Below are 24,876 nucleotides of genomic sequence, written 5' to 3' on the forward strand. Positions count from 1 at the left end.
CCTTTTTGTATTGCATGCAAGATACAGAATGCCCCCGAAGTGAGACACCCCCTAAATACAATAAAAACAGTTATTAATAAAACGATTTGTGCAAAATGGGCAAAGCAGCAATTCGAGCAGCAAATTAATAAGAGCAGTGGCTAAACCCCGGCTTTCCGCCTCAGGGCATAAATTAGTAGCAATCACTGGGGGGAGCGAGAGCCGTGTTTAAGTAGTGGCGAGGGCGGGGCGGAAGAGCCAACTGGTCCGCAACCCGGCACCTCCACCAAGATGGCGGCTTCCCTTACAGCGTCCCACGTCCGCTCCTAATCTGCTGCGGGGACAGCTGTGAGGGTCAGGTAAGATACAGAATGCCCCCAAAGTGAGACACCCCCTAAATACAATCAAAACTGTTATTAATAAAACAATTTGTGCAAAATGGGCAAAGCAGCAATTCGAGCAGCAAATTAATAAGAGCAGTGGCCTAAACCCCGGCTTTCCGCCTCAGGGCATAAATTAGCAGAAATCCATATACCTTTTTGTTTTTCTGTCTATAACCCTGAAACTCCCTTTTTGTAGAAGTATGTTGGTTTTTGAGGAAAATGCCCCAATTCCAGGTAAGTTTGTCATTTCTTACTCCTTTATTGTGTCCCAGAAATGTTGCGGTACCTCAGAGTGCAAAAAGGAGGTGCATGGGTTTGTTTTTAAAAATGTATTTACCGAATAACACTGGCCCACACCCCCTGTTACATATATATTCTTTCTAGATACAACAAATAGTAATTCAAACAAAAGGCAGAGCTCAAGTGCAACAAATCCAAGTTTGTTTTTGGAAAAGACACCACATGACAACTTTCGGCCCAGCAGCTTTTATCACATATCAAGTCTTGCAGCTCCTCTTAAACCACCATAATACGAAACCTAGTGAAAGCACACAATGCATTTAAAATCATGTGAGCCATCTTGCAATTTCCTGAAATGAAAACATAAGCACATCCAAGTTCCACAGATATAAAAAAAAAAGTATGACATCAACAGTGAAACATCAAACTGATACTATGTAATCAAACAAAATCAGATATGAGTTGTTAGAAATGGAGTCTCTAGTTGTCAATAGTTTGCACTGTGTCCACGTAGGAACCCACACTCTAGTCAGGGTAAGTGGAGTACACATTGTTTACCGGCGCTCACCCATGGATAGCTTGGCTCAGAGCAGTCAGGCTAAACTAAAGAGGCAATGTGTAAGGTATGTGTGCATGCACACACAAACAGTAACACAATGAAAACACTACAAAAGTACTCCACACCAGTTTAGAAATAATAGCCAATATTTATCCGTGTAAAACCGAATGATACAAATCTAGCATAGTCAGTCAAGATATAAATTTGTCCAATATTAAAAGAAAATAGCTCAAACTTGGGCTACCTGGTCAAGCTTGCTCGAGACAAACCCACAAGTTCAGTCCGACCAAGATGCAATGAGTGCCGGCTACAGGAGTTTCATGGACCCCCGTACAGTACGTTGGATGTGTCAAAGACTGTGCGATGCGCAGAGGAGGTGAGGCTTTGTGAAGGCAGGTGATGCCTCCGTTCCTTACTGCTATACAGGTAATTGGCACTCTGAGACGATGCGTTGCGTAAAGGAGTGTAGTTCCGTAGTTTAAGGGTCTGAGGTTCGGTGGTTCCGAACCCGTTCAATAAAGGTTGTCGGAAATGGAATATGTTGGTGTCAGCGGACCGCAAATCACGAGTGCGGTATGTATGAGTGTTTTCGCATTTATCGATCAACGAGAACACTACGTATTCAGGGATTTCGTTTGAACCCTTGGGTTCCATTTTGTGATCGGCAGCCATTTTGTGTGGTTGCCCTCACATAGGCCGATGACTACGGTCGAATGAGTCCTTGGGACACGTACACCTTAGCTGATTTCTGAATGACCTGGCCGAACTGACTCCCTTGCCCGAGGCTGACCTCGCTGAGCCAGTTCCTTGTTAAGCAGCTGGTCAGATAAAGATCAAAGAGCAGGACATGCTGGAATTTACAGTACACTGCACCCACCTTTCTATCTTGCTTCCAATATGTTTCTGCTCCTTCCTTTACGACATAATCACTGATTTGGGTTAAGCTTTTATGATGGGTTTGTCCGGCCTGATCGAACAGGAAAGCTGGAATGTGCTTGGTCATTTCTGGTGGGTTGGACAACGGAAAATGGGATTGTCGTCATGCGCTACATTTGAAATGTCACATTGTGATTGGCTAGTTTGTGTGTAACCGATGTTACTTTGGAATGTGATTTTTGGCATAAAAGACCATGCTCCGCTCATTGAATTTGTGCAGTCTCTAGCGAACCACCCGTGTTCTGCTTCGTAGATCTCTGTTCCTGGTTGCAGCCAATAAACTGGTTTTTGACGTCATCAAGAAGTGTCCCGTGTCTCTGTTTGCCGAGGCAGGGGAATCCGAAGACATCGGGCATTCCCTGGCGCCCCTTGGGTTCTAAAACCCGGTTCTTCAAGAGGTGAGCGTTCACTTTTGCAAAGTGATGCATCGTTCGTGGAGGCGGTGCAGGGTCATTGAGTCGTAAACGCCTGGGGATGATGCGGGGCGCACAGTAGATGATGAGTCTGTTGCAGGTATGAGACCATGGGTCCTTAAGAAAACGCTGTGTTGATGTCATAGTGTGGTGCGTTGATTCCATGGCGTCTACGTTGAACCACCAGGTGCAGTGTTAGAGTGGTGTGTCACGGACTTCAGTGAAGCAGTGCTCAAGACTCACTCCTTAGTCTTCTGTCACCCAAGGGAGAAAAGTCATTATTATTATTATTATGTTTCTTATATAGCGCCTGAATCGACCCCCGAAGGGGTATCTCCGCGCTTGCCTTGGGAACATGTCCTGGCTTTTCCCTGTGAGATAGCCTCTACAGGGCATCCCCAAGGTGAAAGCCAGGCATCCCGCCGCGGGGGGCCGTTGTGGAGATTAAGCAAGCTTAATGCCCAGAGTTGCAGAGTGTGAACCCATGATTAGGTCAGGCACCGAAGCGAGAATTATCGAGTCCATGGACATTTGAGCTCAAGACCCTGCCGCGTCGGGAATTGAACCCTGGTCCCGGGTCTGACCTCTGCTTCAGGGTCTGCCTGCTCTAACCAGTGAGCCACACTTCTCCACCTTACACCTCTTTTACAAATATACTCTAAACAATGTGCACCTATAGCAACTTATTGGGCAGGCATATGGGGGCTGGGGGACTCTTCTACCCTTCAAGGGGAGGAAAATCCATTCTGCAGGAGAGTCATGTCAGCCCCCATGTCAACTTATAATTGTGTTGGCCACAATGCACTAGGTCTAGATTTCTTGAGCAATTTATCTGTAGTCTACCAATTCTTTTGTGGCTATCTATTTAGAGTTTAGAAGAAGCGCAGTTATCTAGAGAGATAGTTCTAGACTGTTTGGCCTGTGACAAAGGTGTCTCGATCCCCTGGATAAAGTATGTTTAAAAAAATCACTGTTGGATTGGGTGATATGTTTTTAAATAGACTGCTGCAGGCAGTCCCAGTCGAAAAGCAAGTGCAAGCTTTATTGCTAGTGCGAGCCAAAGAAGAGAGGATGAGGGCAGAAAGTCAAAAGACAAGTGTTAAGTATTACTTCTAGCTTAACCCTGGGGCCATTTCTACAAACTATTTGCAGAATATCAATATGAGTTGGGAAAGATTGTTGCTGTTTATTTTTAGGGCTGGTATAGTGAAATACTCCCTTTCTTTCACGTCTGGACATCAATCTCAGCTCAACCTTAGAGATTGCCCATGTACTAACTTGCACAAACAAACCATGTTACATTTCCTGTTTTTCTGTGAATATCATAAAATGTATGCAAAAAAAAATTCTCATATCCTTTTTTTATTGAGACTATTTGTTATTTTTGCTCCAAAACTGATAATTTTATGTAACTTATTTGTGTGCCTTTAAATTACAATAGTTTTATAATGTATGTATTTTATTGCTATTTTTGCACGTGTCTTGTATGCTTTTATGACTGTTTGCAGCCAAATAAAGAGAATTCTGATGCTGACTGTATATCCCTTACTAACACTCAGATGAATACAGCTCTGCCCCTGACAGGTGCCCCACTCATATGCTCCACAAAATTCGACCTTAAAAACAACGCATCCTGGTCCTCCTTCAACACTTACAGTAAAGATACTATACCGAAAACACTAATGGCTTTGAATCCCTCCAACCACTTCACAGACCCTCGTCCAGCAAACTACTTAAAAGATTTCTCTCCACTGGTACTACCTCTATGGACCAAGATTCTAAATACCTCTCTCCTTCAAGGAACCATCCCAGAAATCCTTAAAACAGGACAGGTATCTCCTATCCTGAAGAACCCAATAGCCGGCCCATCAGACTTAAATAACTACTGCCCGATATCCAACATCCCCACTCTGGTCAAACTCTTGGAAAAATGTGTTCACACGCAGCTTAGCAACTACATTGAACAATTCAACCTGCTCAACCAATACCAATCAGACTTCCGTGCAGGTCACCGTACAGATTCAGCCATGACCCACATAATAGACAACACACTAAAAATGATTGACAAAAATTAAGCCTGTTTACTTATCTTACTTGACCTTTTCATCGGCATTTGACACCGTCAAACACGACAACCTGCTAGAGCTCCTGATGTACAAAATTGGATTATCTGGATCTGTGTTTACTTGGTTCACCTCTTTCCTCCAAAATAGATCTCAAAGATTCAAGGTTAATCAATCCTTGTCACTTTAGGAGTACCGCAGGCATCCTCCCTTTCACCCACACTTTTCAACCTCTTCATGGAACTACTCACTGAACTTCTCAGTCTCTCCCAGGTCCACTTTCACATGTACGTAGATGACCCCCAACTCTACGTAAAGATCCACTCACTTGAGGACATCAAATCTCAACTCACCGCTACAAAAGACTCAAACATGGCTGGCCCATAACCATTTGAAACTAAACGCTCTCGAAACTGAATTCCACTTCATCGCCCCACCACCCCCAACCAATCGACCATCATCCTAAACTGGTGAATCACCTAACAGCACTCAAAGGGCAACCTCTCATTGTCGACTCAGCGAAATCGCTGGAAGTCACGTACAGAAACATAAATATGCAAAAACATCAGCGCCTCTACAAAAGGAGAAAATTTCCACATGAACACCCTGAGAAGACTGAAACCCTTACTGCCAGCTAACGACTTCAAACAGGCAGTTCAAGCCCAATTAACCCCAAGAGTGGAATATGGGAGTGTCGCCCTATGCGGCCTCCCCCGATCGATGATGGCCCCTCTAAGAGCCTCAATCAACTCAGCGGCTAGACTCATCACTGGCTCAAAAAGAAACTGACACATTTCCCCAGACCTTAGAGCCCTCAATTGGCTACTGTTCGAGGCTTGAATTCATCTGAAAATCGCTTGTATGACGCACAAGGCACTACATCACAATACTCTAGCTCAGAAACTGGTACTCTCTTGTGGTAATAGATTCTCCAGGAGCTCCAGATATCTTCTACTGAAAACTCAATGATTTGCCAAGAAGAAAACTTACAACCGGACCTTCTCTGGGATGGCGCCCAGGATCTGGAATGCTTTGCCCACAGAAACCAGACGGAACCCCTCTACTGCCTCCTTCAAAAAAGAGGTGAAATATCTTCTCATGGCTACATTTACTTGAATTACTTACTTATCACTATAATATAACTACTAGTTTGTATTAGTTATCACCTTGTATGTGAATCACCAATACTTTTATTGCTATTATTACTATGCTTGCACCTGTTCCCAATATCTTCCCTGTAAAGCACTCTGATACTCACAAGGGACTTGTTCGTGCTATATAAAACCTTCAAATAAATCCCATCACTACTCTACTTTCCCTTTGCTCCTCAGGCACTAACTCTGTGATGGGGGGGGCGGGGAGTAGCTAAACACTTTCCACAGTGTCATCCCTCATGGTACTATGCAGCAAGTCAGGAGGGGGCTCACTGCCTTTCTGAACTTCCTCTGCTATAGCCATGACATTCACTGTGTAATCTCTCTAGAGGTAATGCTTCTCTTATTGCACCTGGGTCCAGCAAGTATTTAATCTCAAAGCTTCTGAACTACCTTGTATGACCCACATCATTTGTCCTCCAAACAGAACAGGTTTTAGCACCAAAACCTCCTGACCTTACCGATACCAAGTTAGCATAGCTTTCCGGTCGTCCCTATCCTTTATCAGCGCTTTGCTGGCCTGAAGGTTTTCCTTTGCTTGACTGCTGTAAAACACCATGAGGTTCCTGAGGCCAATCACATCTTTCTATGGAGACTTTGCAGTTCTTTCGCACCCTTCACTGGCTAAAGTGAGTGGACCCTGCACTGGGTGTCTATGCAGAATCTCAAAGGGACTGAATCTTATCAGCTCTGCAGAATCTCCCAGTAAGAAAACAGTCATGGAAGGAAAAGATCTCACTTCCTCCTGAGGTCTCTTGCAGAGTTCCCATCATGCTGTTCAGTGTCTTGTTGAACTGCTCCACCAAACCATTGGTTTGTGGGTGGTAAGCCATGGAGAAATGGTTTATCACACTAGCTTCCTTCCACATCTCTCATGTAAGAGGAGATTAAGTTGGTTCCCCTGTCAGATCACAGTTTAAAAAAAAAATCTGACCCTAGAAATTATCCCAGGTGAGCTCTTGCTACCAGCCATGCTTCTCAGAGGTACAGCTTCTGGGTACGTGGTGGAATAATCCACAAAAAACAAGATATACTTGTTGCCTGACTGGGGGATCAAATGGGCCAATTATGTCTACTCCCATCCACTCAAACAGAATGCCTACAACTGGTAGAGGTTCTAACAGTGCCGTAGTCCTCCCTCCTGGCTGACCAATCATCTGGATAGCAGGACAGGTTTTGTCTTTGTGCATCCTTGGCCAGTAGAACAGACGGTACAACCTATCCTGTTGCTTTCTAATCCCCAGGTGTCCTGCTAAGGACACTAAATGGACCAGTGACTTCCTGTACACTAATAAAACCACTAGCCTATTGCTACTTCCTGGCTCCAAATTTACCGGCTTACTATAAAGTAGGCCATCCTTCTAGGCAATATAGTGTTTCATGATCACTAATTTACTGAATTGTTCCTTCCATAGTCCCACAAGTGTAGGACACTCCTGCTTTGCCTTGCAGAAATCTTCCTAGGTAGGCCAGTCAGCAACTAGTAAACCCTGCAACTCTGGAAGTGACCCAGTCACCAGCAAATGTAATACTTTAGGAGCCTCATCCTCCCCTCCCCCTGGAGCAGAAGCAATGACCTCCACAGCCATTGCCTTCCTGGAGTGTGCCTTTTCCTGCAAATCCGGAATTATCCCAGTCCCACTCTGAGACTGATGTGCAGCCTCCGCTCTGGTAAACACAGCTGATGTGGTTCAAGCCATAAAGACTTCTTGTCCTGGCACCAAGCCAGAGGCAATCAAACCATTTCCTAAATGGCATCCAGCACCTTGCTTTTACCTTACCCCGACATTAAGCATGGATGCCTTGCCATTAAGCTCAATGTCAACCCTTGTATACGAATACTCCATGTCCTCTCCCCTGGCTATCAAACATGTATCATTGGTCCCAGGGAGTATCTCCTCAGGCTAAGGAACTTCCTCTCTACCATAGTGTGGAAGGCACCTGTACCCTACAGGCCAGGCACTTTCCACCCATTGATTGCAACTTCTGGTAGAAACCCCATTGTGTTAAGATGAATGTGCTTCGGAGCGTCTGGGTCCCTCTCCCAGATCTCCATAACTACTAGGTTCAGTTTAACTGGGCCCTTTTGGTACCTTCACCCACGTAACATGCCAGCAGACTGCTGTTGTATCAGGTTTTTTTCTCCTGACAAACTCTCTTGAAGTGTCCCACCGAATGGCACTTGTAATAAGCCACCACCTTGGACTTGAACTTGCCTGTCCTCCCTACTCATGATGCTCCTTCCTGGACACACCATTACCATTCTCATTTTTCCTAGGCCCTCCTTGAATCTCAATGGAATTACCCTGGCACATAGCGTCCTGTTTGGAAATAGTCTGTAGAGAGTTCCTCTCCCTCTTTGGCTTAGAATTGTGCTATTCTATCCCTTTGATAACCCTGTTAGCTAGCTAATATTGCTCATTTATCTGTATCCCCTGCTGTCAAATTTGACAAGTTTTGCCTAAGTGGTGTAGTTCACTCTCCCTTGAGTTGCTCAGTCACAATCAACTGGTTAATGGACTGAAAGCCTTTGGCCTCCATTCCTCTCACTCATTCATGCAATACAACATGGATCAAAGTTTCAAACGGAACAACATCCACTCTCCTGGAATCTCTGAAGGTACTGAGCTGGCTTCAGCCCGGACTGTCTAGTCAGATCCCCGTTCATTCATTTGCAGTACATCTGCTTTGCAATCGGTATCCTTAATTACAGCTGCCCCTTCCAACAGCATGCATCCCATTAAGACAGTTGCCTTAGACACCTCATTCAAGGCCTGCACATTACAAGCAACCTCGAAGCTCACAAATAATTCTTAGATGTCCAGATCTTTCACATACTAATGCACAAGCTCTTGTGGAACCTTGACCACAACTAGGCATGAACTGGATGTAGAGTCACTAATGTTAGGTGGAGCTGTCATTGCTGCCATACTACGTTTCGGTCTAGCAAAAGCTATCCTTTCCATCTCCAGCTCTTTCTTTTTCCTTCTGTTTCTCTACCCACTCTGTGTTTCTCCTCTCATTCTTTCTGTTTCTCTTCCCTCTCATGCAATGCAATGCAATGGTACAAATGGGAAAGGACACATTGAATTGGTGAACCCACAGGCGAGGAAAATGAGCAACTTTCACGCAGGATTAAATGATCCATCAACTTAGACTCAAAACTGGCCGATTGGGTAACGAAAAACGCTCAACTAAAAAGTGTTATTGGCCCAGAAGCCATTTCTAATTACAGGCCCACTCTCCTGAGTGACTTGCATCAGGCTCTGGGGGGCTCATCTGCCGTTCAAAAAAACAGACGACAAAGGTTCTCAATCAACCCTCTAATGAGGAAACATCTGAAAACAAACGAAAGAGGCAAAATGGCCTAAAAAGTAGGAAAAAAGCAGAAAGAGCTGCCCAGCAAACCACAAAAGGGCTATATAGAGCAGCTCGCAAAAAACGTGCATGGGCCCAACGGAACAAACGTATAGAGAAAGCCTGGCAAAAAATGTTCTTCCTCTTAAAGGAAAGAAATCCGGCCCAATTCTGGAGGTATATCAACCAGCTTAGTAACAATGGCCACACTGGAGAAAATGGAGTTCCTGAAAACGTATGGGTGGAGCACATTAATCAACTTCATAATGGCGGGGCAAGGGAGCGCTCATCCACCCCTACGCCTCTAGCCCCACTCAACGGAAATACCCCGGGTCTGGCCTTACCTGAAAACGCAGTAAGATCATTAGCCGCATGAAGAGCGATGGAGCACCAGGGCCAAATAGAATACCTGCAGCAGTCTTCAAAACATTTTGGCAGTTTTGGGTAGAACTCCTTTCACCCCTTTTTGCACATGCCTTTCTCATAGCCAAAATTCCACCTTCCTGGCAGGGCTCAATTTTACACCCAATCCACAAAAAGGGCAATCTCTCAAATCCGGCCAATTATAGACTAATAGCCTTGCTGGACATTTAAGCCAAAGCTTACGCCCGCGTTTTACTGACGGAACTAGAAAACTGGGCCAGCGAAAATAACATCCTGCCTCACTCCCAGTCAGGCTTTAGAGCAGGCTGCTCCATGATGGACAACATAATAGCACTGTCCTACTTGATGCGGAAAGCTACCCTGGCTAACAAGTTACCTTTATTCTGCTGCTTCGTGGACTATAGCGCAGCCTTCGACAGAATCAATCGAGGGACACTGTGGAACAAATTAAATTCCTGGGGAATACCACCTCCTCTTCTCTCAGCCTTGATATCCTTGCACCACAAAACCTGGGTTAGGATTAAAACTAGCGCACAAACATTATCCCAAAAAATTGCAACTGAAAACAGCCTAAAACCAGGCTGTGTACTTGCCCTGCTACTATTCAACCTCTACACCGCTGATTTACCAAAGGAACTGGCAGGTGCAGCCCTGGCTGCCCCAAAACTGAGCGGGCTGCGTCTACAGACAATGCAATATGCCGACGACATCATCATCATGGATCACACGAAAATCTGATTGCAAAGATCGCTCACTGCTCTCAACAAATATAACACAAAGAACCATCTTGTGATGAACGAATCCAAAACCAAAATTTTGATCTTTGGGAGCTACAAAAAGAAAAATCTTATTTGGAGAGCAGGGGGATCACAAATAGCGACCTGCACCAGCTACAACTACTTAGGAGTTTTGGTTCAACGCTAGGGCAAACCAAGCAGCACACCTTAGAGACTTAAGGCCTAAGGGTATGGGGATCATTCACAGCCCGAGGCGTTGGAATCGTCATTTGCTCAGCCCTTCAGCCGAACCAATTCTAAGGGTGCTACAGGCCAAACTACTACCTGCAGTGACCTACGGCCACTTGGCCTTTCCCGGGAAAATTGACGTATTTCTGGGAAACTTACATATAAAAGCTTACAAGAGACTCTTCTCCTATCCGCAGCACGCTAGGAGGTCGAGGATGAGACTCGAGCTGGGCCTGACATGTGCAAACCTCTACTGCCTGGGAGACTTAATCAAATTCTACATACACACCTTACGAGCACCAGGACAATCTCTGAAAGAGCAACTACAAGCGGCGTTTAAGGATGAACACTCTCTTTGGCACAAACAGTTGCACCTCGCCATCTCCACACTAAAGATTGAACCAATCTCTCTCACTAACCCAACTATCCCCCTGTCAATGTGGAAAAAAACAATAACTAAACAAATCATCTCAGTTTCATTTCAGACAGACGTTGCCGGGCTATCTAAAAATGAACTTTTCACTGCTTTGAATGAATCCTATATCAAGGGGAAACCCCAACTATACTTCAACTACTCCCTCAACCCCCAGACTCGCAAAAAAATATTATACATGAGGCTGCTAGCCCTACCAATCTTTGACTTTAACCCGCAGTGGGCTTGGTGGAACGAGCAGCCCATTTGCAGGTTTTGCAATTATATACGAGTCCTGGCTCCACCTGCTTTGCTGCTGTCCATTCTTTGCTACCGGCCGACGTCGCCTACTGATCCCTGACTTTCGGGAACAATCACTGAGACACTGTAGGGAAGCATCGACTTTGTGCTTTAGCAACAATTCAGCCCAGGCCCTAGCAAGAGCTGGGAAGTTTGTTAATATTATTTTAACCGCACTGCATAAGGCTTAGCATCAAGAATCTGATAATGATTTTATACATTTAAAAATAATATATTCTATCATGCATTGTTATGTTTGTACATTACAGTTTTTATTAACTGTATAATAAAGAAAGAAAGGCACATTGAAGTAATGTATGCTGTATTAGGTGTACTGGATGAGGCAGAGTAAGCTATGGAAAGGAGAAATATGTATTTATGGATAAGGAAACACACAGCTCCATCGGTTAACAGTAAAAGATAGGAAACCAAAATATGACTTGCAAGTTGCAATTAGGGAAACACCTGCCCCAACATAAAGGGACGAATTGCGGTCCTTTAGGTGCATAGCACAGCTGAATATTATTCAAAATGTGTGGGACGCTTTAGCACTCTTACGAAAGCCTTGAGTTCTCTCGAAAATAAAGGTAGTAGGTTTGCATGTGGATGGAAGCACAATGAGTCCAGACCAAAATAATAGAAGCATTATTTCTGAGGCCGTTCAGTTAGGAAAGTAAGTGTGAACACATTGACAAGACTAGTTGTGCATTTATTGGGAAGTGAGCAAAGGTGGAATATCTCAAAGCTAGGACATTTCTTGAAAGCGATGCACAAAAGGTGAGTTACTGGGCAGCATTTGAGCACTATCCAGGTGCCCTGGGCCAACATTAAATCAATGGAGTTGTCAAGACTGAACACAAATATAAGCTGTTCGGATGAACCCTCGGGCTGGTCAGAGGGGACGCCTCAAGTGAAAATCGAGTTCTGCTTAGAGACCTGGAAAGGACAAAAAACAACTTTTTGTAAGTTTGTATCTACCAGGAACATTGTATTAATCTGTTCTTACGTTGCCTCTGCTTTCTAAATTTCCATTTCCTGTGTTTATCTTACTTTCAATGAACGGAAGTAAAGAAAAGTGATGTGCAGCATGCATGTTTGTCTTGTGCCACGTCGCTGAGTGTGTTGCGCCACGTCGCTGAGTGTGTTGCTCGCTGAGCAGAAGCCTTCACTGAGGTAACATTAGGCAGTCTTCACATGTTACAGCTGCTCACTATTTTACTTGGTGAATCTTTGTGGCCAATACAAGCAGCTTTAATTTTTGTGTGTTTCTTTATTTGACCCTCCCTCTAACGACAGGGTGCCTTTACGTGCCTTTCTGTGAAATTGGTTAAATGTTCTGTGATGTTCATAAACGCTAGAATATCTCAATCCACGTGTGGAAGTCTGTAACTAATTTTAAATTGAAATATTTATACAACGTGTAAAGAAAAAATGTCTACGAGAAGCAACATGGTATGCCCTTTATCAATATCTAATCGGAGTTTAAAATTCTGAATATCACAATAGGTTGAGAACCACATTTTCAATCTTTTTCAAACAGAAAAAGCAAAGCCGAAAATGGTGCCACTGGCTTATTTTATGTGTTGAGACATTTTGGCCTTGTTCCTTCAACAATTCCAGAAGCTGAACTATCCAAGCATGGCTTGCAGTGTTAGTGATCCAGTAACTTTTTGTGCACCATATAGCAAGTATCCCTGAACTCTGATGTGTCTTGTGTCAAGGTTTAAATTTCACTTCAAATTTGATTTCTGAATTTAATTTTTGTATTGAGTTATCATCTTTGGGCATCAGTCTCCTTTAGAAAGTCCCATCACCAGATCTCTCAGTCATTGTCAATCTATACTTGTGAAAAAGAGTCAGAAAAAGACCATCACTCCACTTGTTTGGTTTGTCTTCCGTATTGTCATTCTCTTGGAAGTTCGCAGTATCTTTTGGAAAATGTCATGTAGGGGGAAAGAAGTTGTCAGAGTGCCAAATCTGGCCCTCTCAGGGAAGGGTAAAAGCAGCTGTTCCCAACTCCTCTCGTACCACAGGATCTGACATCTTACCTTGGAACTTGAAAGGTATGCTCTGAAAAGTGCCTCAATGTTCAAGTTCAGGGATTTGTATAGCGCACTGCTCACCCAGAGGGTCTCAAGGCGCTTGGGGAAGGGGGGTTCAATTTTTGTCGACTAGCCAGGTTTTGAGTTCTTTTCTGAAGGAGATGTGGTTTTGAGTAAGGCGGAGGTGAGTGGGGAGTGAGTTCCAGTTCTTGGCCGCCAGGAAGGAGAAGGATCTGCCACCCATGGTGGATTTTTGGATGCACGGGACTGCAGCGAGGGCTTGATTGGACGATCTAAGTTGGCGGGTGGGTGTGTAGAAGGACAGTCGAGTGTTGAGGCATTCGGGTCCTAGTTTGTAGAGGGCCTTGTGTGCGTGGGTGAGAAGACTGAATGTGATTCTCTTGTTGACGGGAAGCCAGTGGAGGCCTTTTAGGTGTCCGGTGATGTGAACTTGGCGAGGGATATCCAATATGAGTCTTGCTGATGCGTTTTGGATGCGTTAGAGTTTTTTCTCTAATTTTGCTGTGATTCCGGCGTATAGTGTGTTACCATAATCCAGTCGACTCGTGACCAGTGCGTGGGTGACAGTCTTTCTTGTTTCGAGGGGGATCCAGCGGAAGATCTTTTTGAGAATACGAAGTACGTTGAAGCAGGAGGATGAGACTGCGTTGACTTGTCTGGACATCGAGAGTGAGAAGTCTAGGATGAAGCCCAGGTTGCGTGCGTGGTCTGTGGGTGTGGGAGCTGTGCCCAGAGCGGAAGGCCACCAAGAGTCGTCCCAGGCAGAGGGGGAGGATCCTAGGATGAGCACCTCCGTTTTGTCTGAGTTGAGTTTAAGGCGGCTATGTTTCATCCATTCAGCTACTTCTTTCATGCCTTCGTGAAGGTTTGTTTTGGCGCTGTTAGGATCTTTGGTGAGGGGGAGGATTAATTGGGTGTCGTCGGCGTAAGAGATGATGTTGAGGTTGTGTTGATGCGCGATGGAGGCGAGTGGACTCATGTAAACGTTGAAGAGGGTGGGACTGAGTGATGAACCTTGTGGTACTCCACATATGACTTCAGTGGCCTCTGAGATGAATGGGGGAAGTCGGACTCTTTGAGTTCTCCCGGCGAGGAATGAGATGATCCAGTCCAAGGCATTTCCTTGTATCCCGATGTTGCTGAGGCGTTGTATAAGGGTGCTGTGGCAGACTGTGTCGAAAGCGGCCGAGAGGTCGAGAAGAATGAGGGCCGCTGTTTCTCCGTTATCCAGAAGTGTTCGGATGTCGTCTGTTGCTGCAATGAGGGCGGTTTTGGTGCTGTGTTTGGCTCGAAATCTGGACTGAGAGGGGTCGAGGGAGTTGTTGGATTCAAGGAAGGCGGCGAGCTGGCTGTTGACTGCTTTCTCAATGACTTTGGTGGGGAAGGGGAGGAGGGATATGGGTCGGTAGCTTTTAAGTTCGGAGGGGTCGGCTGTGGGTTTCTTCAAGAGGGCGCTGAGTTCGGCGTGTTTCCAGCTTTCTGGGAAGGTGGCAGAGTTGAGCGAGCAGTTGATGACATCACGGAGGTGGGGTGCGATGATGGAGTCTGCTTTGTTGAAGATGTGGTGGGGACAGGGGTCGGTTGGCGATCCAGAGTTGATTGAGTTCATCAGGCGGAGGGTGACTTCAGTGGTGATTGGGTTCCAGGCTCTGAGGTTGTTAGTTGGTGGTGTAGGATTTGAGGGGGGTTGGGAGGGTTGTTCGTCGGGAGTGTTCTCGAAGCTGTTGTGAATGCCGGCAATTTTGTTGTAGAAGAAGGAGGATAACGCATCGCAGAGGTCTTGGGAGGGAGTGATGTCGTTAGATGCTGCGGCGGGGTTGGTGAATTCTTTGACTATGTTGAAAAGTTCCTTGCTGTTGTGGGCGCTGTTGTCGAGACGATCCTTGAAGGCTGATTTTTGGGTGGATCGAATCAGTTGGTGGTGTTTGCGGGTGGCCGCCTTGAGGGTGGCCATGTTGTCGGTGGTTGGGTTTTTTCTCCATGTTTTCTCTAAAGTGCGGCATAGCTTCTTGGATTTTTTAAGGTCATCATTGAACCAGGGAGCTTTTTTGCTGCATGAATTGATCTTGTGCTTTTTCAGGGGTGCCAATTTGTCAGCGCTGTGGGTGATCCATTGCTTGAGATTGGTGGCCGCTTGGTTTGGGTCCAATGAGAGGGTTTTGGTTGAGTGATGCGAGGAGTTGGTCGGAGGTGATTTTGTTCCAGTTTCTGCGAGGAATAGGTTGTGGGCGGTAGTGGGTCAAGGTGGTTTTGTAGCTGAAGTGAACACAGCTGTGGTCTGTCCAATGGAGAGCTGTGGTGCGGTTGAAGGAAATGTGCTTGCTGGAGGTGAAGATAGGGTCGAGCGTGTGTCCGGCTAAATGGGTGGGGGTATCCACAAGTTGTTTGAGTCTGAGATTGGCCAGGTTGTCCAGAAGGGAGTTGGTGTTGCTGTCGTGTTTGTTTTCAAGGTGGAAGTTGAGGTCTCCTAATAGGATGTAGTTCTCGGAGGCGAGGGCATGTGAGCTGACGAAGTCCGTGATGTCTTCGCTGAATTGAGTGCGGGTTCCTGGAGGCCTGTAGATGAGGGTGCCTCTAAGTGTGGACCTAGGGTCGGTGTGGATCTGGAAGTGGAGATGTTCGGCGGTTGCAAGATTATCGTTGAAGCTGGTCGTGATTTTGATGGTGTTCCTGTGGATGATGGCGATGCCTCCTCCTGTTTGGTTGGTGCGGTCTTTTCGAATGATCTTGTAAGCGTCCGGTATGGCTATAGCGATGTTGGGTGCTGATGTGTTCATCCATGTTTCTGTAAGGAGGGCGATGTCCGGTGACACAGTGTCGAGTAGATCCCAGAGTTCGGTTGCGTGTCTGTGGACTGAGCGGGTGTTCAGTAGGATGCACTTCAGGTGGTTAGAGTCGGAGGTGTGTTTGGAGGAGATGGATTTGGTGAGGGTCCTGAAGCAGGTGAACTTGCAGGTGTGACAAGCGAAAGGGCCGTGAGTGCGTCCAGGGGCGGCTTCGCAGCATTGTGGAGTGCATCCGGGGTTGAGGGCGAGGAGAGTTGCGGCATCATATGTGAATCTAGTGGGCTGGGTACGGCGGGGGGTAGGGGGTCTGGCGCTGGGCGTGGTCCAGGCGGGACGGGCGTAGACGGGCTTACCTTTAGCACACCTTCGGCACGCATGGGGTGCGACAGCTGCGCGTGAACGCTGCACGCTAAGGTGTTTGACATATATGGATGATGGAGAAGGGGGAGGGGTGAGGTGGGGTCAGCTGGGAGGCGGGGGCGGGGTGGGAAGAGAGTCTGGGAGGCAGAACAGCAAAATTGTGGCAGCAAATAGTCGAACACGAAAACAACACAAGCAGGGCTATGCAGGAGTAAACAATGAAAGCTTTGCAGTCAGCCCTACGATCAAATGCAGTTACTAATCAAATTAAGCAAAGTGGGCAGCTAGGAGCAGTGAAGCGCTACGATGAAATCAAGCTACAATTACAAATTTAAATGCACGAGCAGAGAAGCGCTACGATGAAACCAGGCTACAAATACTGATAGGTTAAAATTCAATTCAGGAGCAGGGAAGCGCTACGAGGTCTGTGGAGCACATGCAGTGGAGCGCTACGATACCAGTGCAGGGAGCGACCGCTTCTGAGCCAGTCAGGACGGTCACAGCGCGGGGTCAGGCGGGTCCTGCTAATACTGTCCGTGGGAGGTGGGGACAGCTGGGAGGCGGGGCGGGGTGGGAAGAGGGTCTGGGAGGCAGAACAACAAAATGGTGGCAGCAAATAGTCGAACACGAAAATAACACAAGCAGGGCTATGCAGGAGTAAACAATGAAAGCTTTGCAGTCAGCTCTACGATCAAATGCAGTTACTAATCAAATTAAGCAAAGTGGGCAGCTAGGAGCAGTGAAACGCTACGATGAAATCAAGCTACAATTACAAATTTAAATGCACGAGCAGAGAAGCGCTACGATGAAATCGAGCTACAATTACAAATTTAAATGCACGAGCAGAGAAGCGCTACGATGAAACCAGGCTACAAATACTGATAGGCTAAAATTCAATTCAGGAGCAGGGAAGCGCTACGAGGTCTGTGGAGCACACGCAGTGGAGCGCTACGATACCAGTGCAGGGAGCAGGGAGCGACCGCTTCTGAGCCAGTCAGGACGGTCACAGCGCGGGGTCAGGCGGGTCCTGCTAATACTATCCGTGGGAGGTGGGGTCAGCTGGGAGGCGGGGGCGGGGTGGGAAGAGGGTCTGGGAGGCAGAACAACAAAATGGTGGCAGCAAATAGTCGAACACGAAAACAACACAAGCAGGGCTATGCAGGAGTAAACAATGAAAGCTTTGCAGTCAGCGCTACGATCAAATGCAGTTACTAATCAAATTAAGCAAAGTGGGCAGCTAGGAGCAGTGAAGCGCTACGATGAAATCAAGCTACAATTACAAATTTAAATGCACGAGCAGAGAAGCGCTACGATGAAATCAAGCTACAATTACAAATTTAAATGCACGAGCAGAGAGCCCCTGCTTCTCTGTTGGCAGCTCTACCAATTTGCAAGCCATACCAGAGTAAATCCCATTGGCATCAGAGGACCCTTCGTCAAAAGAAAGACAGCAGGCATGTCTTGATCAAGTCACCATGACTCACCTGTCTACCAATGCCACTGTAGGTCCAGGCCATGCTGTCAAGCACTGACCTATTTGATTCTGCTGTGATATGATGGAGCACTGAGACGCTGGTTTCCAGCACCCCTAACACCAAAACTCTTCCCCCAAAATCCACGTGGTCAGATCTAGGGTATTCTGGAGGAAAGGGGAATGGAATATGAGAGAGAGAGAGAGAAAAAAAAAGTGGCAGGGGCAAATCTGGGTTGCGTGGTATCTGCGTCTGGATTGTGTAGGTTGTTCTACTTGAAAGTGTCGAATCCTGTAGCGCAAGGGATTGTGCTAAACCTGAAATAAGTTTCTCTCCTATTCTTCTATGCTCCCACACAATGTCTAGATATACCTGCTAATATCCCCTTTCCAACTTTTGATGGTCTCTCTCCTTCTAGTGGCGTTCGAATGTCTCTGGTGTTACCTGTCATGGTTAATAACCCTCTTTTCTTTTTCCTTTACTGGTGAAGGTCTGTAAAACAAGGTAAATTTAAGCGATTCTACAATGCAATACATGCAACGCGGTCCATTACCGGCAAGGTAAGGTTTGACAAGTGGTGTTCTAATCTGTAGTTATTTTGTTTCTCTACACAGGTTCTCTGGAGAGCAGGGCCCCAATGTAGAAGCCTGCTCCAGATGAGGACTGGAGCGCTCTGCCAATGCGAGGAGTATCCTAAACAGCAAGCGGCTTCCAGAAGGGTGGGGTGGCTTTAAATAGGAGCTGCACCCAACATGGTCACCATTCTTGCAAGATATTTGAAATTGCAGAAGTTTCACTTTGGTTTTCTGGCCCACAACACAGTATTTTGAGCATGTCAGGGTCACTAAAGATGGTACCATTTATGGGGGCACCATGAGGGCATCAAGCCAGTGGTGTAGCTAGGGGGGCGGTCCGCCCTGGGCAGCAATCTTTTTAGGGGCAGCGGAGGTGAGCAAGACATGCTTGTCGACCACCACCCTGCAAACAAGTGTAAAAGATAAAAAAAAAAGTTGGCCTTTGCTGAATGACAATATTAAATTGAACCGTAGTTTATATTAATTTCTGTCTGTAACCTGCTTGCAAATAAACAGATCCCACTAGTCATAATGAAATGTTGCTCCATGGTGCACGGCTGGTGCACAGAGGGTTAAATTAAGTTGTCTGAAATTCAGCTGAAACCAGGAAAGAAAGGCAGGTGAACTTGTGCGTGCCCATTCTGCTGAAGCTCCAAATTGTTTAATGATTCACTAGCTTTACCTATGTACCAGAGGCAGTTCAGTCAGTTCAGCGAGCCTTTTCCAGGAATCGCTCGCTGACCTAGAATGTGACAAGTTTGGCCTGTCCTTTCCTTGTTGTCGTAAAGAGGCAAAGTGTGTGCCCAGCACAGATAGCAAGTGCGTCATTGTGTGGGAAAACAGAAAACACGGGCCTCTGTATGTACATTTTTGGATAACCGGTCAAGGCAAGGCTGACACGGGCCTCTGCTGATAGTAGATCAACATTGCATATGTACATTTCAAGATAACCGGTCAAGGCAAGGCTGACACGGGCCTCTGCCGATAGTAGATCAACATTGCATATGTACATTTCAAGATAACCGGCCAAGGCAAGGCTGAAAAGTCAGGAGATGGTGGTTTAAAGATTAACCTGTAGCTGCATGGTCAGATGTGTCGCAAATAATGTAAAATGTGAACGTAGATATATTTTTGAAATGCACCTTGATACTGTAATGTACACGTGGATCTAATTCTAGCATGGTCACACCATGATGTAATAGTTAATGAACAACCTGTCAAGAGATTGTGAACATATATAAAGGCTGAATTCTCTCTGTGAAAACCAGATCACTTTGCACTCCTGCAAATTGTCTCAAGCTGCAGCTTTATTGGCAATAAAGCCACTATTCTTTGAAACCTTGTATGTGCCCTTCTTCATTGTCCCTATTAATAAATTTTGAACTTTTACAGATGGCGCCGTGACTCTAAAGGAACTGATGGTCTCTGCAGGGGATAATGAACTGCTGTCTTTGGATTCTTCAGGAGCCTTCCTGTCTCGGTGTATTATGCGCAGCTACTGAGAGGACTTGTTTCCTGACACGCCCAGATGACAAGGCTCCCGTTGATAAGCCTTTGACAAAAGACACCACCAGCTTCCTTTGAGCCATCAGGTGATTTTGCCACAGCTAAGAAGGGTGCATACAACAGCATACAACTGGTCTGATGATCAGGTAGGCAGTGCTTAATTGCACTGAACTCAATTTTATCAATTGAATAGTGTTTTTCTAAAATACTTCAGAAAGTACAAATTGAGATTCATTAGAGGTCTCTAGGGGAGGTCTGAGGGCGCCTTTAAGATAGGTGCCTGAGGAGGACTGTCCAACCTGTGAAAGATCTTAAGGATCCCAAGGACAGGAGAAGGACCGTGGGTGGTCGCTTCTAAGAGGGACCGTGGGAGGTCGCCTTTAGACAGAGCATGCTTCTTAAAAGACGTCTAAAAAAATAAAAGTACATATGCATATTGGTAAAATAGGTTGTACAATTGTATATTGCAAAAGTGTTAAAATAGAGTGTAAAATAGTGTATTTTTAGAAAAGAAATAAAAAGTGATAAAGGAAGAACAATAATTAAAGTTAGTAAATAAATAAAATGAAAAATGTTTAGCAAATTATTTCTGAGCACAACTAAAGGCCGCAGGGCAGCCTTAGATGTCACTCAACCAACACCTCCTCGTGGCACACCAGCATGGTATGTGTCACGGAAAAAAGGGTACCATACAGCTATTCATCTAGATCAATGGACTCATTATACTAGGAAGAATCCTGATCTACAGTGGCCAGAATATGGGACATTTAACAGAGATAAAATGCTTTATTTAGAAGATTGTTTAAGGGAACGTGAAAAGAAAGGGAAGAAGGTACGTTTATTACAATGGGATGCATTTCATGCATGGCGGTCATATGCCGCTAACAGATGGCCAGGGGAACCTAGGACAACGAAAGGGAAAGCTTTGGCACATGATAGGGAGAAGGCAAAAGAAAGATGTGTAACAAGTTGTAGGGAAAAAGAAATGGAAATGGACAAATGCCTTACAGTTCACAAGCCTATACCAGATGTGTACCCCACTCTACCTAATGCTCCCTTAGAACAGGAAGATACAGAAGATCCTGTAATAGAGGCATTATTGACAACTCCACCACCATACAGCCCACAAACAATGCAAACTACATCATCACCACAGACACACACACCACGATATACATCACCAACTAGTAAGACAGTACCCATATCACTACAAGAAACGCCTCTCTCTACCTCTGGTAGACAAGGGTTAAGGCCAAAAATAACAGAAAAAGAACAGAAAATGATACACGAGTGGGTGATAGACATTATGAAAAATGGTACTTCTACATGGCGTACTGCAAAAAGTCGCTTCCCCACAGATTTCACGCCTGCGCTTCAACGCAGTGCTTTGGAAAAATTAGACAAGAAAAGTTACAACTGGTTTAAAGACTGGGAAAAATATTGGCCTGAGGAAGACGGCTACCCCCAACCTAACAGATTGTCCCGTGCTCATAGCAACACAATATCAGCAGCAATAGATGATGTAGGGGCATCAAGCACAGATATATTAGAGGCTGTCCAGATATTAGCTGAATGGATAGATACTCTTCTGATACTACAACAAAAATGTACAAAAAGGAAAAAAGTAAAGAGGAGGAAGATAGTACTCTTTCCACTTCTATAGCCATGCCATTAAGAGAAGTACCAGGAAGTCAGGTAGGGAAGCCCACTATTAAAGTTCACACACCATGGTCAAATGTTGAATTACATAGATTTGCACTTCAGTTTCCAGATATTAGACAAGACAGAGAAGAATGGTACAGACAGACAGAAATAATACTAAGAGTTGGCACTCTCACATTGGATGACATAGAACAAATGTTTTCTATAATATTGCCACCAGACATTTGGGGAAAAATAAGGAGAGAGGATGATGAAGTCTTAAAAATACAATGGGAAAATATTACTAAAGCAAAAAGGGAACAAGGACAGGACATATCGGATGATATTAGAGACTTACCAGCAAAAATAATGGCTAAAGTAAATACACTGGTACCCAGAAAACAAATAGACTGGTCAAAATTAAATGCATGCATTCAAGACACTGAAGAAACAGTATCTGGGTTTTTCGCTAGAATACAGAAAGTCTTCACAGCTTCAAGTGGTTTAGATACTGAAAAGGAAGCAACACAAAGTGCACTTGTCTCTTGTTTTGTAAATAATTTAAAACCATCAATTAAAAAAGGGATTCTAGAGTACAACCCTACTTGGTCATGCAAACCACTAACAGAAGTTTTACAATTGGCACAGTATTACGAAATGCTAGGTAAAAAGGAGTTGGAAAGTAAAAATAATAAATTAAAAGAGTTAAAAACTAAAGTTTTGATTCAACAGGCAAACCAATATAGCGGCAGAGGACAAAGAGGCAGGGGTAGAGCAAGAGGCCGTGGGGGCCCACAAAGGTCATTTTCTACTCCCCCTACACAGCATACCACCACAAATGAACAAGCACACACACAAAGATGCTTTAATTGTGGGGGTCAGGATCACTGGAGAGCTCAATGCCCACACCCCGTCAAGCAGTCACAAAGAGGGGGTGGGATGGGAAGATCAAGAGGCCGGGGAAGGAGCATGGGAAGAGCTGGATATCAACAGCAAGGACGTGACTCACAACATGGCCCTACAAAGTATTCCCCCAACTCAAATTTCTTTGATAATTAACAAATACCAAAAATGCAGTTGCATCACCCTTATGATGGAATATATCAGGAAGGGCCCCAAGGGGACTGGGACTATTATGCACAATAGGGGGGCCCAAGAGAGTTAATACAGAGGATGGTAATCCCTGTAGATCCCACTGGACCATATGTGAGGGGTAAGATTGAAGGTACACCTGTGGAATTACTAATAGATACAGGGGCCACCAATTCCTCCTTAACCAAGAAAAAGTTTCCAGATGTTCCTCTCTCGGGAAAAATAAATAAGTCAGTGGGATTCACCAACATACTTGTAACAAGCCCAATTTCAGCACCCTTGAAATACAGTATAGGCCCAATTCAGGACACGCATTCATTCCTTATATCAGACAAATGTGCATTTAATTTGTTGGGATTGGATTTGCTAAAAAAGATGAATGCCACTATTAAGTGCACTGCAAACGGAGTTTTCTTGGAAGTAGATGGACCAATGACAGAAGAAATGGGCAACTGTTTCATATCAATAGGAATACAAAATATTGCCGCACAAATAATGGATCAAATAGATTCAAGGATATGGGCAAAACACAAAAATGACACAGGGAAAATGAACATCACACCTGTCACTATTACAGTCAAACAGAATGTAAAATTACCAAGAATACCACAGTACAAAATTGCTCCAGAGGGTCTAAAGGGATTGCAGGATATAATAGCTGACTTACTAAAAGAAGGGATTGTTAAAGAAATATCAGGCAGTCCTTGTAACAGCCCTATTCTTCCCGTCTTAAAGAGTGATGGAAATACTAATGAAAAAAGTTACAGATTCATAGTAGATCTAAGAGAAATTAATAAAATAGTGGTGCCACAGTTCCCGGTTGTCCCAAATGTAGTATCAATATTGTCAACATTGTCACCAGAAATGGCATATTTTTCTGTAGTGGATTTGAAGAATGCCTTCTTCTCAATTCCAGTAGATGAGGGTAGCATGTACCTCTTTTCATTCTCTATAGCCGGTAGAACTTATTGCTTCTGTAGGATCCCTCAAGGGTTCACAGAAAGCCCGAGCATTTACAACCAGGCCTTAAAGAGAGAACTAGACACATTCAATTTATCACCTAACTCTGTGCTAATACAATATATTGATGACCTGCTGCTTGGTAGCATCTCTGAGGCACAATGTACAACTGACACCATTAATTTGTTAAATTTCTTAGCTGAACGTGGTCACAAAGTTTCACCAGAAAAGATTCAATTTGTTCAACAGGAAGTATCCTACCTAGGACACATCCTGTCGAAAGGGCAGAGAAGATTGGATGATAAGCGCATTAAATTGATTCTACAGACACCAGTGCCACGCACCCAAAAACAGGTGCGAGCCTTTTTAGGCATGGCCAGTTATTGTCGACATTGGATTGCTAACTTCTCCTTGATTTCAAAACCCTTATTGGCCCTGACCCACAAGGACACGCCCGAACCCCTTCAGTGGTTGCCAGAACATGAACAAAGCTTCCTTGCCATTCGGCAAGCTCTCTGCTCTGCTCCTGCTTTAGGCCTACCAGACTATTCTAAGTCTTTCCAACTCTATGTTCATGAGTCTGACGGGAGTGCTCTTGGGGTTCTATGCCAGCAGTTTGGTGACCACAAAAGACCATGCACATATTTCTCTGCCACCTTGGATACTGTAGCCAAGGCTTTACCTTCCTGTATACGTTCTGTTGCAGCAACCGCCTTAGCACTACAACGTGCAGAAAGCATAATAATGGGACATGAAGTTGATGTCTATGTTCCACATGCCGTAGAGCTGATACTAAATAAGACACGTACGCAGCACCTCACAAATGCCAGGCTCACGCAGTATGAGATCTGTTTATTTGCAGCACATGTGACACTTCACAAATGCAATGTGCTTAACCCTGCCACTCTGTTACCTATTCCCACTGATGATCTAGTGGACTCAGACCATGATTGTATTTTGTTAACTGAAGAGCAAACAAAAGGGAGAATAGACATGACGGACATAGCCAATGCAGATGCAGAGGGAGAATTGTGGGTGGATGGTTCCTGCCTTAGAACAGAGGATGGAAATACATCAGCAGCATATGCAGTTGTAACAAATAAAACTGTAGTTGAGTCCTGTAAGATACCTGAGTTATCTGCACAAGCAGCAGAACTTGTGGCACTCACACGAGCTTGTGAATTATCTGAAGGAAGGTGTGTTAACATATATACAGACAGCCAATATGCCTTTAATGTGGCACATTCCTTTGGAAGACTCTGGAAGGAAAGAGGTT

At 45.0% G+C, this 24,876-nt stretch overlaps 1 pseudogene; it reads left to right on the top strand.

The window, feature by feature from the left end:
* The first annotated feature begins 562 nt into the window (after positions 1 to 562).
* Positions 563 to 24,876, top strand: part of LOC147722806 (methyltransferase-like protein 25B pseudogene) — a 33,859-nt pseudogene continuing 9,545 nt past the window's right edge.

The sequence above is a fragment of the Lissotriton vulgaris genome, chromosome 4_1 (assembly GCF_964263255.1).
Source record: "Lissotriton vulgaris chromosome 4_1, aLisVul1.2, whole genome shotgun sequence".
Taxonomy (NCBI): domain Eukaryota; kingdom Metazoa; phylum Chordata; class Amphibia; order Caudata; family Salamandridae; genus Lissotriton; species Lissotriton vulgaris.